We start from the raw sequence: 17,609 nt of genomic DNA on the forward strand, positions 1-17,609 counted from the left end.
TCTGATGGTCCGGACGCTATCGTTGTAGCGCCTAGAACTCGAGGTGCATGCGTAACTCAATGTCAAATTGAACTTGTATGGGGTTGTTCAGACCTCTAATAAAATAGATCTCCGTCAATTATTTTTTTGTTACAAATTCAATTTTTTTTTTTTTTTTTAAATAAAAATAATTCACATTTTTAATGATTCATTCAATTGTTTATGAAAAAATTATTTCTCTTTCGAATAGTGGCGGGCACATACGAATCGTTCCAATTAACAAAAGATTCTATCTTATCGAACAGAATGTTATTCCTGGCAATTATTATTTTATTTTTTATTTTTATTTTTTTATTATTATTTTAATATACATCATATGGGTTACATTAAAACATACATATTTTGCAAAATATAATATTAAGGTTCATATATGGTCATGTATACCTTATCAGAAATGAGGAGCTCTTGTGCCTGATAAGGGAGCCACAATTTATATATTAATACTTTAGCACGTTAGATTGATTAATGGTAGAATTAGTCATTTCGACTGGATGCATTTTATGCTGGTATCTCTAGACCAATATAAATATATGTACACATTTTATTCACCTTGGTCCTACTGCTCAAAACAGTTTGATTACTTATTTAAAATAAGTTTTAGAAACACTGAAAATATTAATATCCAATAGGTATTTTATTTCTTTGATGATTTTTCCGTAAGTCTCATTTCACTAAATTTCAACAGTCTTTATTTCGGGTAAATATTAATTTTCAAGCAATAAATACGAATACCATTGAATTATTGTCTTAATTTGAAAGCAGCTTGCCGAGGTTTATATAAACATGACAACGTTTCTTTAAGGGAAAACCAGAAATTTATTGTGCCGTAATTTGTAAGAGGAAGAAATTGCTGTGCTGAACTTTTGCTTTATTACAATTGCGATTCGTAAAGCAAACAAATAATATTCATGACATGGCTCCTTTAAAACCAACAGAAATTTAGCGAATAAGGAATTGAGAGAAAAATATTATGGCTTAAAAAATATCTATTCAGATAAGTAAGTAGATCAACAAAGTCTGAATTTTTTTATTTATTTATTTTTTTTGTATAAAAATTACATACAATGTTATTTATACCCGCTAAGCCACTGCACGTAGCTTGTCAGCAGGAGATTAGTTGCACATATAATAATAGTACAATACATAAATGAAATAATCATCAACGCTTTAGCGTAGTAATACATACATAATATCTACAAAAACCAAAAAAAAAATTGTGTTTTACTTTAAAGTTGAAAATACAGAAACAATATTATGGGGAAAAACAGTGTATCACAGTCTTAATACATGAGGTTACTCCTAAGTAGCCATGATTTTAATATTAAAGAGAATTTAATAATGGAGCAATTTTCTTTTAATTCATATGGCAATTTGTTAAAAATGAAATGTATTATGTATTCAAGAGTTCTTTGACCATATTTGTTTTGGAACACAGGTACTTTCATTCCTTTATTTTGTATGAAACGTGTATTGTGTCCATAATCCACCATTGTTTTATACGGACTGTCAGATATATGCTGTAATAAAATTTTTTGCCACATAAGGGCACAAATCGGTAATAAATTTATTGATTTATACATGATATTAATGTCTCGCCTCTGGTTAAAAACGGTTTTTCAAATCGTAATAAAAGTTTTGTTATGCATAATTTGATTTATTTAATTATATATAAATACATCATATTCGACATAAACATTTACAGATAATATGTAAAATAACTCACCATACTAGGCGGCTGTCTTTTTTATGGTGACCTAATAGGTGTTGATTTTTGTGAAATATACAAACACATTACAATAATTTACAAATATAGATATTTCGAAGCTAATTGTGAAAAGAACCATAAAAGATTTAAATAGCTACGTGGTTAGAAATGTCGATTGTTTTCACAGGATGAATTTCAAAATTAACCTCTGAACCTTTTCTACAGACGAAAGGTTATTTTTTAAAGTCTCTCCCCAACCCATTATATGTAGCATATTATCATATAGATTGCGCATGAGAAAAATATATTATTTTAATCATACGGGATGAAAGGATGGTTCTTAATCTAATAAAAATGTTAATTAGTTTTCTTAGTCACTTTTCATATTTTTTACTTTCTCGTTCCATTTTAATTGTCTGTCAACTGTAACACCCAGATAGTCAATGCTATTTTTGCCCGTTATGGGTAAACATTCGACATGTTTATATTCTTTTTTTTTTATTTTCACCCTCGGAAGTGTGGATTTTAACAATATTTTCGACGTTTTTTTTTCTTTCAATGAGAATGGTAAAAAATAAGTTTTTTCAGTATTAAGTTACAGGCAATTTAGGTCAAACCAAGTTTTAAGTAAGTTTATGTTGGAATTTGCTATCTTCGTTGTTTCTTTCCATATTTTTCCTTTTTTATCAGTACAGTGTCGTCCATATACGATGTGATTCAACTATTGGGAGTGTGAAATTTTTTTTACACAGATAGTAAAAAGGATTGGACCAATGAGTTCCTTGCGGTGTGCCAAAATATGCGGTTTCTGGTTCGCGTAAGGTATAATTTATTTTGACATATTGAAGTCTCTCTTTTAAATAACCTTGGAACCATAGCGCTATTCTATCTATTCCAATTTGCTTTAGTTTTTCTATGAGTTTGGATGCGATATGCTATCGAATACCTCGCGAAGGTCAGTACTATATCAATGATATGTTTAAACAGTTTATAACTATTTTCCACTTATTTTTAGACCATTTCCAGTTTCAGCTTATTATAGCTATCTTCAGACTGGACACCAATCAGAACATTAATTTTAAAAATGTTTTCTTACCAATCAGTAAAAAATTCTTAATCAACGAGCTCTGCAAATTGCCCAGCTTCATTTCAATGAATTTTTTTGTTCTGCGTTATTTTCGACATGAGCTTTAAATTTTTAAAACCTCATACTGCTTGGGGTGAAATATGCCATAATCGTTAAACATTGTTAAATTCTTCAATAAAAAAAAAAACTTGTAATTTTTACCCCTAGTACTATTAATTACAATCATTTCTAGATTTGTAGAAAAAGCTTATTTTAAAAAATTTCATCAGTTGATGATGTTAGAATATCCCTCTAATCATTATCAGTTATTATGAAAGTACCTACTTTGTAGTTGTTAATATAAAAAATGTGTTTGCACTTTCTCGAAAAACTCTGGTCCGCCATCTATAGGATAAAGTGCTCCCACAGCCGCTGTGCCCACATGATGCACATGTGGGGCCTTAAGAGGAAGCTACTAGCCAAAAATGTGTATATTCTTGGTATACCTTATATTGTAGGTAATAGGCGTTAAAAGTGCTTGACAAACGGAGTCTAGAAACGTTGGATTTCAAGCAAAAAAATGGTTTTTATTTATTTTGTAAATAATTTTATAAGATAAAAAGTTAATCAAGTGAAACTGTCACAGATAATCTTTGTTATAATACTGTATTTTTTAAAAGTTGTTTCCTTTATGTTTTCATAAATTTCTATTGAAAAAAATTTTTTTTTAGTAGCTTACATTTACATTTTTTATTGAGTAATTTATTATTTTATTTGTATTCTACCCAAACTAAACGATAGGAAAACCTTTAATTTATCTAAAGCAATTTTTTTGGTATTCATAATGTACACCAATTCCTAATAAAGATTATCAAAATAGTTATTTGGCACTAAGCTTCGCCTTAAAAAGTCGGCAATGTATGAATGCGGTGCAATGCAGACCACCGAACATGCTAGCTACAGCTCGGTCATTTGGTTATTTGGTTATGACGGTTGTGATGGTTATCGGTGGTTATGGATATTTGATAATCGAACTATACAGCTACTACTTGCAATTGACGTCATGTGAGCCTTCTAAACCGTTCGGACCATGACAAACAGAACGGCGCTATACGGGCTGCATGTAAATCTTCATTTTTCTTTAGTGAGGTGATATTAGATGCATGTAGTTCTTATAGCGCTAACCCTTTTTGCGGGCTAAAAAATAATTGGATACCCAATCCGCTCCCACTAACAAAACCATAAACTGCAATAACTGCTTTACCATGAAAACAACTGATAACTAATAACTAATAAACTAGCCAGTGGCTGGCAGTCACTAAAACACGCGCAATGTTAATTTATAGTGAAATAACTAAAAGAACGATTGTATAACCAGTTAGTTAGATTCTAATAACCAGTAGGTTATGTAATTGAAATTCAGGCCAGTTACTCGAGACCACTAGACTGGCACGTAAACCTGTCCCCGACACCTCCACCATACCCATTACAATAAATTCCCAGAAAAACCCTCGTAGAACAATAACGATAGGATTTAAGTATTTAAATAATCATGACAAATCGGAACGGGCATTTCCTCCCAAGTTTCGTAAGGTTGTACATAAAATTATATTTTGAAAGCCTCAACCGCTATGGCGCTTGCTTAGCAATGGAACTTCAGACCATATGATTCATTTTAATGGTACTCAATGTAACTGATAATAACTAATAACTAATCAACTAGCCAGTGGCTGGCAGTCACTAAAACACGCGCAATGTTAATTTATAGCGAAATAACTAAAAGAACGATTTTATAACCAGTTATTTAGATTCTAACAACCAGTAGGTTATGTAATTGAAATTCAGGCCAGTTACTCGAGACCACTAGACTGGCACGTAAACCTGTCCCCGACACCTCCACCATACCCATTACAATAAATTCCCAGAAAAACCCTCGTAGAACAATAACGATAGGATTTAAGTATTTAAATAATCATGACAAATCGGAACGGGCATTTCCTCCCAAGTTTCGTAAGGTTGTACATAAAATTATATTTTGAAAGCCTCAACCGTTATGGCGCTTGCTTAGCAATGGAACTTCAGACCATATGATTCATTTTAATGGTACTCAATGTAAACCTTAAAGACTTCATAATAGTAGAAAGAGGACATAAAAGGATGAGAGAGGATTGGTGTAGTAAGAGAAAGGATAATTATAAACTTACAATTGTCTTTGGAAAAAAATATTTTTCCAAAATGCTCCTTTACGCGAAATATTTTACTAACCTCATTTTTCACAAAATTCTCAAAGGAAATTAAATATGTATGTTCAAGAGAATTTTAACGGTTAATTTTTGCATTGATCTTCAAATAGTGATCGTAATTTTTGCGGAAGGAAAGATGTTTGAATGATTTAGCTTAAAAAAATAATACTGAAAGAATATTTTTTATTCCACTGAGTAAAATAAAAAGCTTTTTTCTAATGTAATATTATAAAAACGCACATGTATTCGAATCCAACATGATGTCAAACTTTCAAAGCAACCGGTCAAGAGTTTTCGTATATAAGGATTTTGAACAAACTAAAATTATCATTTACTATTCATATAGATTGATTTTCACGCTATGAAGGCTGTAACATATATACAATGTTTAAGGTAAGCTGATCAGGAACACAATAATGTGTTTATATTACATAGCGTAATTGGCCGAGTACGGTCAATAGAAGCAGGTACAATACAAGTTATCGTTGAGAGTTGTTGCACATTCAAATAATAGTTGTGCAAATAATATATCCGAATAATAGTACAATAAAGGTATATAAGGTACTATGAAAGTAGTAGCGGAACAACATTTAGTAACATTAATGATGTTAGTAAAATAAATATGTAATGTTTATTGTTAAGCATGTTAGTATTTAACAAACCTTTATAATGCCAGATTGGGTATTATACAGAACATAGCTTAGCATTAGTATAAGAATGAACAAGAAAGGTTTGTTGTAAAGCAAATTTGTAATCAACAAACATTATTAAGCCCGTTTGGGTGTTTTATGGAACATTGACAAATGTATATAAAGATAAAGTGTGCACGTAAGAAAAAATAAATTTTCTCGATCAGTTACAAATATATTCTAATTGATAAGTTTGGTTTGGTGGTGAAGGTAAACGTCGATTTAACTATAATTATTATCTTGTCTATGTCTGTGTTTCGAAATAATTGTTAGCAGACTTTGAAACATTGCAGAGAGTAGTAGTCTGTCTTGTCTTATGAGTGAATATGCAAAGTAATAAGGTTTCTTAAATCCATGGCGTCTAATCTGCCATTCGCTATATTTAAAAGACAAACTCAGTCATTGTGCGCCTTGATGATAAGTCAGTAAACTTTAGTTAGTACATTAAAAACGTGTAATTAAGATCTTCGACTGGGATTCGTAACTTATAATTAATAAAACTCAGAAATTTTTACTGCACTCGATTTTTAGTTGGTGAACCTTGTACAATGGAGTTCAAACTGTCAAATTAAACTATGGATTGCTTCTCACTAACCTAGTGAATAGTAATAAAAATGAATTAATTAATTTAAAAATTTTCACCGTACTCAAAATAAACCCCAAACAATTCAAGGTCTTGTTTGTTAATTCATTTATATGACGAGCAAAAGTTAATTTATCATCGAAAATAATTCCATGATGCTTAATTTGTTCGATTCTTTTTAGAATAATGTTATTGATGGCATATTGAGGCATGATAGGATTTTTTATTCAGGCGAAAGTAAATGTTTGAAAATTATCAATCTTTAGGAATAGTTCATTACTGGTGCACCACTCTTGTAACCTCACAAGATTTAATTGTAATACATAAAAATCATTGATATTAGTAATGCTTTTGTAAATTTTAAGGCCATTAGCAAATAGGAGTATTATTACTCCATAAAAAACGGTAGTTATGTCATTGACAAACAAGTAAAAACAAAATTGGTCCCAAATAAGACCCCTGTGGAACGCCGGTGAATACTTAAAACTTGCGTGAAAAGTGTGAATTGAGTGTAACTGATATTTTTTTATTTTGTGCAGATTACTTTCAAACGATTTTGAACTATTCCTGCTATTCCAAGGGTTCTAAATTTTATAAATATAATTTTATGCGAAACTATCAAAAGCCTTAATTAAGTCGATTTACATATACTACGTCGGTTTGAAGACGTTTATTCATAGTATTAAATAAATATTCATGATAAATCATTAAGTTTGTTAGAGTAGATCTATTTGCCATAAAACCATGTTGACGATGCGAATTTATTATCATCTCAGGCGAAAGTTGAGAGAGTAGAGCAGCTTTAAATAATTTCTTGATTGACGACTGCATACATAGTCTATAGTTAGAGATATCGGATTTTATTAAAAAGCTGGTAAGAATAGGATTGTTTTTAATATATTTTCGGTTTCACATAAATATGTTTGCTAATAGTACCTAGTAGAATGTGCAGTGAACAGGTTTTTAGAAATAATTTAATTATAAACACATTACGTTTGATTAAAAAACAACTTCTGAAACAATTAATATTTAAAGGGTGATCCATCGAATACTCTGGATTTAATTTTGAAATAACACCGTAAATTATTATTCGATTGGGAAAGCACAGCTGAGGCGGAATTTGGCCGACATTGAATTCATATTTAATTTCCATAATTAATGTGAACATTTTCACTTTATAATCAATAAAAAATACTGATTAAATAATAATTTACCGTGTTTCATTTCAAATTTAAATCCGGCGTACCCGATAAAACACCTTTATAAACATAGATGGTTCATTTTTTGACAACAATTAATAATACGAGCTAAGGGAAAAATGTGTTCCAAGAATTCAAGAATATAATAAAAACGCGTGTATGTTTTACAATCTCTATATGAAGTATTAAAGCTTTCCTTCTGCGAGGGGCGCATTTTCAGTAAGTAGGTGCCGTTTTGATAAAGAAAGCACGAGGCAATACTTTATTGAAATTTTTTTTTTAAAATTAAAGTTGCGTAGTGTTTTCAATATGAAAATGGTACTTTCTTTAAAAACACTCTTCGTACTTGACAGACATAAATATAATATTTTAATTAGGGTAAGAATTTTTTTTAGGAACCCTTGTGCTACCAATAGAGAGAAATTACTTAAAATAATATTTTAAAATTTTACATCGGTTCTTCACACGATACCATTTTTTTATATTGCAGTGGTTGTATTAGCAGAATCAAAATATAAATCTAAATCATTTTATGAAACTATTAAAGGTCACAACCACCGACTCCATGAAAAAAATCGGGGAAGAATATGTAAACGGATAGGAAAGCCAGAAATCTGAAGAAGAATGTAAAGTAAACTAGTTGGAAAGCTGTTGTTGTAGCGTCTTCATGTGCACAACTAAAGCAACCGCGTTGGAATGTTGAACTGTCCGACCATCCTTTCCCAGGAACACCTGCGCTGGCTTTTTCATACAAAACTTCAATTTGGATTTGAGGTCAAAATGCTAAACTAAACTGCATAATGTATTTTTAATCAAAATTTTGTATTTTTAATCAAAGAATATGTGGTGGTTTGTTTTTTTTTTTTTAAATTATAAACTATAGGTCACATAAGAATTCAATTTTTCATGATTTTTGCGGAAAAGTCCGGAGGCAGTTAAAGCACTCGTAGCAGAAGTGAAATAATTAACAAGAAGTAGAATTTAACTGATCTTTGACATGATGGATAAACAAAATAAGGAATTCATGTTATTTAAAAAAAATGAAAAGTCCCAATAAGGCGTCGATTTCGTAGTTATTGATAATAATTTTGTTAATTGGTATTTTTAAAAACCCGCCAAAACGATCGAAAGATCTGAAGGGGTACGCGTGACGTAACATGTATTCGATTTGGTGCTAACAGTCAATTCCACTCGGGTCAAAATAAAACAAAGTAAAAAAAATGTATTTAGCAAGTTTTCTTAAACACCTAAATTCTTTTGAAATGATTTGTATATCGCAGTGGTGTACCGTGCACGAGTACGCATTGCAGCTTGGCACAAAATTGTCCGCATTTTTAATGCACGCAGGAGGCCAGTGACGTGGGGGTAGCAGTGTAAGTTCTGTCAGAACCTGCCGATCCGTCACAGGGCTTTTAAGCCTCTTAAGATTTCAATAGTTTTTAAATTACATTTATTAATTTTAGTTATTTTAATATCGAATTATAGAAACAGTAATATTTGTTGTTTTTTGTGAATATTTTTTTTTAAGCCAGCATAATATCTTAACTTAAGTTCCTCACTATATACATTATATCTTGTAGGCACATATATTATACTCACGATTAGTAGTTTACTAAATAAAGAAAAAAATAAGATTATTTCCTGAAAATAGAAAAGGTGGTTATTTGCTGTGTACAATAAAAAGGACTTTCCAAGAACGCTACGTGTTCTGCAGTGGCATATCTGAAAAGTGCAAAGTTAAATTATGATTTGTTAGGTCAGATTTTATTCTTAAAGGGAAACTTAGGGTTCCCTGGTGAGCTGTATGTTCTATTGCGGTTCAGAATTTGGCCGCAACCTCTCCTAAAACTTTTACAACGCAACAATAATTTAACGGTTGGGTACATCAGGGATAAACATCAAACATATGTGCATATTTATAAGACACGTCATATTTTTTAATTGTTCAATAAGAAAAAAAGTGGTCTTACAATCTTGGGAGGAGAAAGGTAATAAAACTAATTGCAATAAACGCGAGAAATTAAACAAATAAAACAGTTATTATTTTAATCAATAAAGATAGTTTATTCAAGAAAATATAAATGTGTAATAACCTCCGTTAAAAAATATACGATCGATGTAATATAGTAAAGGCCGTAATGAATATATTCTATTTAGTGCGCATTTATAAGTTATGTTCAATAAAACATCTTTCCATACATGGAATAGAACTTCTTGACAACTTTTGGCAAAAGAATAGGTCCTTAGCCTGTAAAATGTTATAGTTATATCTTTAAGGCGCAATATAAAAATCTCGAATTGGGGTGAATGTGGAATATGATTATATACACCATAATATCTCGTGTAGGTATATTGTACAGTGTTTGATTGCTTTCTTATACAGACGAACATAAGGTTTTGTATGAATCGTTGAAGTTTCTCCATAAAATTTAATATAATGTTAGTAAGTTAACGACATGTATGCTGGTAATTATAAACTAAGGCATTTAGGAACATTGCAATATTTGCTATTTGTGAATAACATATTACCACATTGTATTCTGCGTAAATTTATTTATTTGTTTCTATTCTTGTACATACATTATACATTTTACAGATGATTACAGCTTACATAAATAATAAGTTCCAATTATACATAAAAGTTAATAATCAGTAACTTTATGTAAATGGGTAAGTAGAAGTGTTATGTTTACACCTCTCTAAGAGAACTTGTGTTGAGGTGTTCCTATATTTTAGATAGTGTTATTCGGCCGTCACAATGAAAAACACAGTTCAAAGTCTCAAAGAGGACAATGTGGTACAACAATAGTGTATTAGGTTAGTGGCAGTTAAAATACATTATAATAGACACAATGTAGAAAAAAGGAGAAGAAATGATACTAAGTGAAGTGAACTAAATTAAGCAGTTAAGACGAAAATATAATAAAACCAAACAAGTAGAAATGCCAGTACTTTAAATCATTACCAAATATTTATGCAATAATAAATCGTGTTTGCCTATTTTTTTATATATTGAGATAGTACATATAACACTTTAGATCTATAAACTAATATGTACACGGTTACATTTTATATTTTTGCAGTAAGCATAACATTTTTTAAAAACATTACATTCTTCCGATTTTCAGGCATTTCATCATATATCTTTAATACTTTATACATTGAGCAATTCTGTGATTTTGTTTTTTTGGGTTAATTGATAAAATTACTTCAGTAACTTCACCTTTAATAATTAAAAAAAATACTAAAACACAGTGACAATTCATGCTGAAACTTAGCTAAAATTATTATCCGGTGTGAAATTATCTCAATGAAAATTTAAAAATGTGAGAAAAACAGTAGCATGTTATACAAAATTGGTATGAAATGTAAGAGTAGTCTTACCCAATGATGAATGCTGTAATAAAAAAACTACAATAAAATAATTAATAAACATGTTATAACACAGTGAATAACTTAAATAATTTTTATATTGGTGTTTATTGATAATCAACCTATTATATAGACCAGGGTGAATATGTGGCAGCCATATTTATAGATCTCAAAAAAGCCTTTGATACGGTCGATCATGAAATACTCTTAAAGAAATTGGAATATTTGGGAATTGTTGGGAAGCCCCTAAATCTCCTCCGAAGCTACTTAGATGATAGATTTTGTCTTGTTGAAGTCAAAGGTGTCTCGAGTGGCTTAGGTAAAATCACATGTGGAGTGCCACAGGGATCAATTCTTGGGCCTCTGCTTTTCTTGCTATATGTCAATGACATAACTAAATGTGGTATCTCTGGAAACCTCCAATTTTATGCGGATGACACTGTAATCTATTATCACAGTACAAGCCTGAGTGACCTGGAGTCTCAAATGAATGTAGATGTCTCAATTCTAGCTAATTGGCTGCGTATTAATAAATTGAGCCTCAATATAAAAAAAACGCACTACCTAACTTTCGGTAATAAGGATTATGTGCCAATGAATATCACACTTGGAACTGAGAAGCTCCAAAATATAGAAGTCACGAAATATTTAGGGCTATTAATAGACTCTAAACTTTCGTGGAATTCCCATGTTGAGCATGTGAAATCTAAAATATCCCCAATAACCGGCGTACTGTACCGACTTCAAGGTCTACATCTCTACTAAGGGCCACATACTATGCGATGATTCACTCCCATCTGAGTTATTTAGTTAGTATCTGGGGCACTATTACTAAAAAACAAATATCAGAAATACAAGTGATTCAAAATCGAGCAATAAGGAATATCTACCGTCTACCGTGGGATATACATATCAAAGATATATATTTAAAGACAAACATACTTCCTTTTACGGTTTAACCTAAATACAATATCACTTGTACAATATTACAAATCATACATAGATCCTCACACACTAACATCAAACCAGCATTTAATTCAGACATACACCAGCACAAAACACGGTCCCAAAATCTAATACACCTAGCATCGTCTACCCACACAACAAAATTTGGTATTAACTCATTACAATATATTGCATATAGACAATACAATGCATTACCTAATGAAATAAAGCAATCGGTAACTAACAAAAAAATATTAGTTAAAACGCTTAAAGATTATTTCCTGAAAATGTTTTTAAACCAGTGAATTTTCGCTCGCTTTCATATGTTGGTTTACTATGTTTCATGTGTATAGATGTCTCTCAGTATTTCTAAAATCTCTATTCTTAACAATGTATTTTTCCTTTTTTATTTATTTTTCTTTTCCTTTTCAATATGTTGTATTTTTTTAAAAGTGTAATATCCTTGTAAAATGTATTTTATGTGTCTGTACTTCCCGTAATGAGTTTTATCTCAACTCATTGGGAATAATGTGTTACTTACCATGTTTTTTGTAATACATTATAAATAAATAAAAAATAAAAAAATAAAAAAAAACCTAGGCGGCGGTTGGCTTCGTTGTTGGCGCAACATTTTGACCGTTTCTAATTATGCCCATAGCGGTGAATTTCGAAAAACGAAATTCACAAAAAAACGAAAAATTTCCCTGCACGGTCACTGTGGGCCGGAATAACGCGAAAATTTAATACCGTTTTCGTAAAATATTTTTATAAACGGTCCCTCACGATCGTATTAGATGGTTCTGAAAGGGGTATATATATATATAGTATACCCCTTTATACATTGATGACGAAGATTGTTATTAAGTAACATAATTTATAGTAATGTAACATAATTTCGAAATCTACCATCGCTGGTATATCTGTGGAGTAGACCTACTGGGGATACCACAATAAAAAAAATGCGCCATATTCTCTACCTCATGGCGGTGTGGAAATTAGTTAACAAAATTATAGTAATTATGTAATGAATAACCCGAAAAAATTACAAAGTTGGGAATTTCATCATTTTTTAGAAAAATATTCACCTTTCCGCCACTGTAACTCGTTACCTATTAGACTTACAAAAAAAAACTTCTACAAAAAATGTAGGTAATTTAGTTGTCTTTCAGTTTGCCTTCTACAATTTGTTTGTAAAAACGACCACTTCACAATTATTTTGAAAAAAACAAATTTTGGCACCTTCAATCCGAGATGGCGGGTCGAGCTCGACCCTCCCAAGGTCGAAAACTTTTTTTTTTTGAATATATTTTTTGTTAATTTGAATCGATTTCTCAGGATGCAACCATTAATAATTCAATAGGGCAGATAAGTTACCCGTCACCGTGTCTCCGCCGGGGAAGGCAAATGGATGGAGTGACACACTTTTACGGTCCGAAATTTATAATTCCGGTCTTTAATATTTGCTTTTAAATGTCTTCCGGTTTAACGATCTACGCCAGAACATTAATAATTTCAACAAAGCGATTTGGCTGTAAAGACATTACAGTTTATTGCCTCAATACGTTTGCAATGCTGAAATAAATGCTAACATAGCCTCAATTTCTAGTATATTTCATAACTTGAAGATAAATGAATATTTTATAATTATACTAAATCAGTTAAAAATAAGAGCTGTACAAATATTAACATTTTCGTATTTTTATTTTATGGAATTCAAATATGAATATATGTTTAAAAATTTAGTTCGTTTAACCATTTCCCAAAACAAAAAAAAACTAAAATGATTGCCCATGAACGAGATGTACTGTATTATATCGTATTGGTACTACTGCAATAAGGTCAATGTTATTTTGAAAGGGTGTTAGTAGAACAAACGATGCTACGAAAAGGGGGCATTTCCGCGAGACGGCGAGAATACCCGACGTACGTGAACAAAATTAATAGAAGAACCTGATACAGTAAAATTTCGAAAACGTGACACGCCATTGCATCGTGTAGATATTGTCTGATTACATATTATTAATAAATCAACGAGTCTCTCTGCCAAGTTTCAGCTCGATCGAATATCGCGAAGTGTGTCATCTAATTGTAATATTATCCTAAAGGCCGCATTTACCATACACGTGGAAAAATGGAGATGGTAATTTTGTATAAATTTGGTATAATTTCCTAAAATATTATCGTAGCAGATAAAAATATTCAAAACGTTAATCAAAACTAAATTCATGCCCAAATGAACAAAACATTTTTCCAAATGAAAAATATAATCGTATATGTTAAAAAATGCAAAAATATGTAGAAATATTTGAGATTTGTAAATATTTGTAGATATTTGTGAATACCTGTGAATAATAATGTGTAGATGTATTTGTTAATTCGGTTTAACGTTTGTCGATAAATGTTTATATTTTGTAATTTTTTTATACTATATTACTCTTTTTGTATTTCACCATCTTGCATGTTATCTACAATTAAGGAAGCAGGTAAATTCTTCTTGCAAAAAGGAAGAGGCGAGCTAGGTTGGTATTTTTTCAGAAATGTAAGGCCTTTCATCCCTTTTGGCTTCCTTGAGCCACGGTAAGCTGTGAAAATGTAATTAAAAAACCTAACGATCAGGTAAAATAATTGGAGGATTTTAGGATTAGTTGGACTTTGGGAAACGGTCGATTCTGGAAATTTGGAATCTGCGCCCCCCGGGGGGATGGATTGCGAATATTAATGCTTAATAATAATTAACCGGTGATGGTGGATTTCTGTTTTTATCTTTTAATGTATTTATGATATATTTTCCATTTAACTGTGTTAGGTCTGTCTAGTCTGTTTTAAAATCTATGCACACTGTTCATTGAACACTCTTTTAAATTCGTTTTCTTGTGTAAAAATAGGTATCTTTTATATTATTAATAATAAATAGTTTTTGTCTTTCCCGAAATGATTTTTTTCTAAACTCACTAAAAATTATATATTTTAAATTTTATTGTTATTTTTTGTAATGTATTATCGATAAATAATAATATTTTTAAATGTTTTATAAATTAATGGTACTTTCCTAAAGGAAATCTTTTGTTTTTTTGTGACATGAGTGGCAGGTGTAAAAATATTAAAATAACAACTGAAAGGTGGCTTGTTGAGTAATTTATTCATTCAAATATAAAATAAATTATGGTACATGTATTTGTCGGCCTCCTTATTTGAGAGGTAAGGCTGTGGATTAGCGAACCGAAGGTCGCGGGTCTCGAATCCCGATTCGTGGTATTTCACTATTTATTCATTTAAAATAATATTTAGTATACTTGCGGCACGTTCCAGAGTGAAATATACTCTCAGTATTGCCCTGGTATAAGACAACCGTTAAGAATTGAAACCTTGCTTAAAATGGCTTGAACAGATCTGAATAGTCAGGTACTCTCCTACCTTCATCTTCTCTCTATCCGTCCCTTCTCCATCCTCACATCATTCTCCAGTTGGAGATGTCATAGTCTCAATGGCTCCAGACAGTTGGGAACAGTATTTTTGTATGTATCATATTAAAAAATACGATTTTGTTTAAAATAGCTTACCTCATAAAACAAAGAATTTGAAATAGATAAAAACACAGGAATGACGGACATATTTCAGGAGTCGATAGAATCATGTTGGGAAAGTCAAAGGAATCCCTTAACCAATGTCTCCCGATCCTGCAGTAGGTTACATCTGACGCCAGCATCTAGACCAGTGTTTCCCACGGTGCCTCACGTTCCCATAACGCCTCAGAGTTGGGGCACCACGCTTCAGAGAAGAGACACGTAGGCATTCCACATATAAAGGGGAATACTCATCGGCCATACAAAAAAAATTCAGCACCATAAGCCATTTACTCATTAAAAAACGAAATCGATTGGATATAACTAATAGAGGGGACCTAAGACTGAAATTAAATAAGTTAGATTCGGACATAAAATTTCTTTGTAGCAAGCCTAACTGAATTTAATAATGAATTAGGCATCAATATATGTGTATGTTTGTACTAAATTTCAATTGTAACTTGTGTTTTATTATTTTTTTAATTTTAATTTTATTCTATTTAATTACATTTTCAATTTGTGTTTTGTAATAATTTCAGTTATAATATATGTATTAGAATAGGTTTAATTTAATTTCATTAGGGGTTCATATTTTTATAAACAAATTACAATATGATTTGAAAATTAACCTGCTGTTTAATTAAAAAAGATGCCGATGGGGCATCTCACTTTTGAAAAGACTACAGTGGGGCATGGCATGAAGAAGGCTGGGAAACACTGACCTAGACGAACCTCACCACATGCACCGGGGAACCACTGCAAAGTCACCAAACGTAGCGAACCTCCTGAGATTACCTACGGCAGAAGAGTTATTCAATAAATGATTTCCGGGGCGGCGGTGCCGCTACCTGCCTCCCAAATTGAGATATTTACGTTCTTGCAAAAGATTGAAATTGCCTTGACGATATTATATTTGTTTTAATTACATCTACTTGTCTTCCTGACGTGTTTCCCCCTTCTCGAATCACTTTGTCGTCAGTAAATATCCAAATACTCCACACATTTGCTCTACATTTTACATTGTTCAGCAAAATCCTTTTTTAATATTTAGATTTAGAAAAAATCAACTTGAACAGTTTGATTAAAATAAGCTCTTTTTTGCGTTGCTTAAATTAGATTTCTAGACACCGCTACGGATATTAATGTACGTAATATATAAGATCCGTCGATACATTATCGCTTAAGGCGACATGAGACTCTAAGAACGGGGGTTTGTTCGACGCTAACATTTTAATTATTTCTGATGATCGTATTTCCAACATCTCAAATGTTTCTAAACGGATTCCTACGGATGTAAGTTATTTATATATTAGATAATAAAAACAGGACCGTACCATTAAAATATTTAATGTCAACGGTTTAAAAATGTTATAAAACATTTTGCATATTTGCAACTACAAAATTAGTGATAAACACCTGATTTTATTTTTCTAGACGATGAATTAGTAACTTTCTGAGAGATCCCTCTAGAAAAACTTGAGATTTTAGTAATACAATCATCAGAAATAATTAAAATAAACCCAACGCCGAGATCGATTTTCTAGGCCTTCTAGAGGAAAGCCTACCGTAGGTCAATCCGTTACGCCGGGCCGTGCGCCGAATATTAATTTTATAAGACTTCATCACTTATGTCTTTAAGATTCTCACTTTATTTTAGAGATTTGACAGAGCAAATTCAACTACAGGTCTGTCCGATGCACCAGGACCGCGCGTCGCATATTTTTGTGCACGGCTGCTTCACTTACGTCGTTAAGATTTTGGATTTATTTTAGACCTTTGTCTCATCTTAAGGTATAGCTATTAGAATTTAGCGTATTTGTGGTGAAATACGACAGTGTGGGTATACTATCTAACCCGTAATATGCTTTATGTACTTGTAAATACCACATTTTTTTTTTTTTTTTAATCCTAATTCAATATTAAAACTTATTTACAAGGCTGCACGTAAAATTAGAAAGCAAGATTAATAAAGTTTGTTAGATGTATATAAAACGTTTGGAATTAGATGGCCTGTACAGTCTACATTAAAAGATTTACTAGAATTTGGCAACTCACCCAGTCACATAAATAAATGTTCTGTGATTTAAAGTGTATATATTTATTTATTTTTCGGAATAACTTTATTGAGTAAAACCTCAAATTGTAATATTTAAATATTGAAGACAATATTAGCGATTTCTAAATGAAAATCTGAAACAGAAAAAT

This window comes from Hesperophylax consimilis, chromosome 6 (assembly GCF_061612785.1).
Source record: "Hesperophylax consimilis isolate HC1 chromosome 6, BYU_Hcon_1.0, whole genome shotgun sequence".
NCBI lineage: Eukaryota > Metazoa > Arthropoda > Insecta > Trichoptera > Limnephilidae > Hesperophylax > Hesperophylax consimilis.